Source organism: Arachis ipaensis, chromosome B04, assembly GCF_000816755.2.
Source record: "Arachis ipaensis cultivar K30076 chromosome B04, Araip1.1, whole genome shotgun sequence".
NCBI lineage: Eukaryota > Viridiplantae > Streptophyta > Magnoliopsida > Fabales > Fabaceae > Arachis > Arachis ipaensis.
In genome coordinates this window covers 110469064-110474364 of record NC_029788.2, presented here as the reverse complement: position 1 = coordinate 110474364, position 5301 = coordinate 110469064, and positions in this window count along the sequence as shown.

The following is a 5301-nucleotide window of genomic DNA, read 5'->3' as shown; positions in this document are numbered from 1 at the left end:
TGGTCCAATAAAAATTAAAATATCAATGTTTTATAATTAGTTATTTTTTTTTTAATTTGTTCTATTGGGGGCTGACATGACAAGTTAAATGTTGATATGATAAGTTAAAATATCAAAGTAGGAAAATCTTATTTAACATGAACAAATTAATAATAGAGATTAAAATAGACATTTTTTATTTTATTTGACCAAAATAAAAACAGTATTTTAGAGGGATAAAAACCTATTTAAACGTAAAATTTTAATTTCAAATTTTATTGTTGTAGTGTTGTGTATTGCAAATGTTTATATTTGATAATATGGGTGTGGAACAGGAATGATCATGATTCGTGTTTATTGCTTTGAAATGTGATATTCCTTGGCAATATGTATCCTTTAATTTGACCTGTTTTCATCGAGAGAATAAAAAGCATACAGTTACGCACTTACGCCCGCCTTAATTATTTGTTCATCAATTAGATAAATGAAAACTTGACAGGAGCTGCATACCTTAATTAATATTCCTCTTTCCCCCCCTTAATTTTTCTTTTCAATACCGTAATCATTGGAGTGGCCAAAGTTGTGGGGGATGGTTGCATGCTTTATTTTGAAGCATAAAATGACAAAGAAAAGTCGTGTAAGTTAAGTTGTAGCAGTGCATTATTATACATTCGCTTATCAATTTGTGTTCTTCATAATTAAGGGATGTGTAAAACCTTATTTAGATTAATATGAATAGACTTATTTATTTTATTTTGGATATTTTATACTGCAGGTGGATTGTTTACTATTTTCATAATATTGTAATATAAATTTCGTTCTATATTAAGATTCTTATTTGATTATTATCCATCTTTTTTCTTTTTGTTTGTGGTTTAATTTTCTGTCTTAGTTTTTCTTTAATTCTTTATCTTCAATCATTTTGGTGGTATGATATATATATATATATTGGAGTTTGACTTCCTCCTTTATAGGCGGTTTTTCCCTTTCGTAGGGGTTTGATTTGTTGGGTGATTTAAGTACGGTAATATAAATAAAAGGAAAAGTTTAGGGGCTAGTAATTTTTGTATTTTTTGACTAGCATTTAACCATTAAAATAAAAGTGAGTGATCTTTCACTATTAGATGTAATTTCACACTATTAAAAACACTATTGATGACCAATTAATAGTTATAAAACACCAAAATTACTGCCCCCTAACATTGTTCTAAATAAAAAATGATACATATAGGATGGTGTTTTTAGAGAAGAACAAATAATATTTCACATTGTTGCAGTGTTTTTTGTATAAATTTATAAACTAAAAAGATTATGATTATTTCTGTTTCTATATTCTAAAATTCTTTATAATTGAATGTTAAGTTCACTCTTATTTCACCTCAATATGGAGAATATTTATTTGTTTTCTTTAGATTAAAATCTATGAATAAAGATCTATGTTTTATTCATTTATTTATAAGTGTCGTACGATTTCTTTAAAAAAAAACTTCTGAGAACGAAGTAAGATTAATCTACAAAGTAGTTTTTTTGTTCAAATTATACAATTTTATTACTGAAAATTGGTCTAATTTAGACAACAAGTAAGACTTATAACAAAGAGAATATAAAGTTCCAACTTTAATAAAATGACTTAAATATAAGGAAACTAGAAAGGTAAAGTAAAAACTCAAGGGTCTCTTTTTCTCTCTTGCACACTTCTCCTTGCTATCTCCACCATAGTTGTCGAATGAGTGATTCTACCTTCAAATACCTAGGCATTTCTTACTAACCAGATTTACCATATGAGATTTGCTGCTACTGCTCTTTTATTGTTCGAATTTTCCTCCAATCTCAATTCTGCTTCCAATGGAATCCACCACTCTCATAGTTCTCGAGCTTGAATTAGCCATGGTAGATTTGAGCATCTCCAAGTTTCAGTTGCATCTGGGCACTCCCAGAAACAATGAAAAACACTTTTTTGTGACCGATTGCATTTTGGGTACCAGGGTTCGAATTATATTCGGGCGTTCAACCTTTCTTTCATAGGGAGTCCTCCATGCATCAGTTTTGAGAACAAATTTTTTATTTTCGGTTGATAATTAATTTTCCATATGCTCCTCCGTAAGTCCTTTCTTTTGCATTGTTCTGGCAGATATTCAGTTGGTGGGTGGTAGAAGTTAAAGGCTATTTTGTATGCCGAAGCAACAGTCAAGCCGTCCCCTTTTTCCAGCATCCAAGTAACTCTATCTTCTGTCTCATGAATTGGAGTGTTGATTATTGCTGTAGCTACTTCTGGATTGAAATTGGACTGAATTAAGTTTTGGTTCCATGTTCTGTTTGAATGTTGTAATTGTGAGACCCATTCTAGATTAGCAGTCATTGCAGTAGTAGTAATAGAAGTAATTAAAACATAATCCTTCAGCCATAAGTCTTCTCGAATTCTGATGTTAAATTCCCTTTCTACTTCCCAAAGTATACATTTTTCTAGCACCTTTCTGCTTTCGATAATACTCCTCTAATCCCATGATGGGTTATTACCAACCTCTGCTCTTAGGAAGCTTGAATATCTGTAATATTTGCTCTGTAATACTTTACTGATGAGAGAATTAGGTCTAGAAACTAACTTCTTACCTTGTTTTGTGAGCATGACAAGGTTAAAAGCCTTCAAATCTTTAAATTTTAGTCCCCCTTGCATTTTTGGTCGGCAAAAAATTCTCAATCCAATCCACTGCATCTTGTTTTCTGACCTTTTCTGCCCCCACCAAAACTGGAGTATGGCTCTCTAAATCTCTTCGATTAGAGTCTCTAGTAACTTGAAGCAACTTAGTGTGTATATGGGTATCGCCGTTGCCACCGCCTTAATAAGCACTTCGCGTCTACTAGAAGATAATAGAGCCCTCTTCTAGTGGCTAAGCTTCTAACACACCCTATCTTTAATGTAGTTAAATGTTGCTTTCTTTTATCTCTAAATCACTGCCGGTAAATCCAAATATTTGTTTTGATTGCCAACATGAGGGACAAGGAGAATCTCCGCCAAATGGTCTCGGACTGGAATTGGTATATTCTCACTAAAGAAGACAGATGATTTGTCAAAGTTTACCCTTTGGCCACTAATTTCTTTGTAAGTCTGTAAGACCTGTAGCAATCTCTAGCACTTTACTTCTGAAGCTTTGCTAAAAAGAATTGAATCGTTTGCAAAGAAAATATGATTGATTGTCGGACACCTCTGATTGAGTCTCAAACCAGATATTTTCAGCCTCTGTCTTCTCTGTCGAGCAGATGGGAGAGTCCCTCTGCGCAAAACAAAAATAGGTAGGGAGATAGAGGATCATCTTGTCGTAATCCTCTACATGGTTTAAAATAACAATGAAGTTGTCCGTCCACAGTAACAGTAAGATACCGTCACAAGTTCCTCAATCCACTTCATCCATCGATCACAAAAACCTAGCTTCTTCATCACCTTCCAAACAAAAACTCCATTCCATCCTATCATAAGCGTTGCTTATATCCAGCTTTAATACCAAATCATAATCTCCATACCTTTTATTTTTGAGAAAATTCATGAATTCGTATACAATTAGGACATTATCACTAGTCAACCTGCCCTTTATAAAAGCACTTTGAGAGTCACTGATTAGTCTATTCATAACTGATTGAAGCCTGTGCACCAAAGTTTTAGATATGATCTTATAGAAAACAGAGCTAAGACTAATCGGTCTAACTTGTTTCATAGAATTAGTGGCCGACACCTTAGGTATGAGACATATGTGAGTATGATTAAAAGTTTTCAAAATTTTACCTCCGTAGAAAAGGCTTCTAATAGCCGGTGTCACATCTCTCTTATTGTACTCTAAAAGAATTGAAAAGTTTTTGCTGTGAATCCATCATCTCCCAGAGCCAAAAACGGGTTGATGGAGAAGATTGCTGCTTTGATTTCCTCTTTAGTCACTGGCCTACACATCATTCTATTAGTGGTTGCATTTATTTTTTGGCGTATTTCATCCAATTCTGTAGTCGGATATTTAGGACAACTTGTTGTGAATAGATTTTAAAAGTATTTCTGTGCAACTTCCACTATTTCTGCCGGTTCCTTTGCCATATTCCCCTCCCCGTCCTCTAACTCCTTTATTCTATTTTTTTGGTTCCTCGTTTGAAACTTGGAATGAAAAAATTTGGTATTTATATCACCCCAGTTGAGCCACTGCACCTTAGACTTCTCTCTCCAATATCGCTCTTCCTCCTCCAATGCCTCCTCTAATTTAGTTTCTAAGATTCGGATAGCATTTTCATCCGCCTGAACTCCTTTCTGCATTTTTTATTCTTTCCGATTCTTGAGAATCAGAATTTTTTTTCTTGAATTAGATTCAGAGTGCTGCTGCCATTGTATAATTGAATGTCTACAATACTTCAGCTTTCTAACTAGCTTAAACATTGGAGACCCATAAATATCTATTATCCATGTCTGTTTGATTAAGCTAATCACCTATTCATTTTCACACCATCACTCCTGAAATCTAAACCTCCTCTTTACCCTCCTTTCTTCACCACCCGTGTTAAGAAGAATGGCCTTATGGTCTGAACCCGAATTAGATAAGTGTGCAAGAGTGGTTGCTGGAAATTCACTTCTCCACTCATTTGTAACAAGAGCTTTGTCCAATCTCTCTTTTATATGATTATCTCCGAATTGGCGATTACTCCAAGTGTATTTATCTCCCTCATAACCAATGTCGACTAACCTTCCTTCATTGATGAAATTTCTAAACTGTTGTATTGAAGTGCTGAATTTTTGTTTTCTTCCCTCCTTTTCGTCTTGATTTTTAATTGCATTGAAGTCTTCTATTATTGCCAGCGTTTCACTCCCTCTTTTCATTATCTGCAATAGTTTTACAAATTGATACCCTCTATTTGTCTCATATGTGTGCAAGTGAACTCCTACAATATCCCATTTTAAACCCGCTTGCTGGTCCTCTATGGAAAACTAGATAAAGAACTGATCATATTCCACTATGTGAACTCGCACTTTATCCTTCCAAGCCACTGCTAATCCTCCAGATGGTCCCATTGGATCAACTGTAAAATCATATTTGTAGCCTTCCCTCCTTAGCACTCTCTCTATTGTCAAGGTATTATTTTTTGTCTCACAAAAAAATAATACCTTAGGGGAATGGGATCTAGATATCCCTTTGATGTTGTTTTCCCAAACTCCGATAATTCCACATAATCACTTTCATCCCTCCGTGGATGCCAATTGTTGGGTGGCACCCTCTCCTTTATTCAGCTCCCTTCCTCCTAACAAAGTTTTTTAACACCTATACTCTCCCCTGATCCTCCAGATCTCCTCTT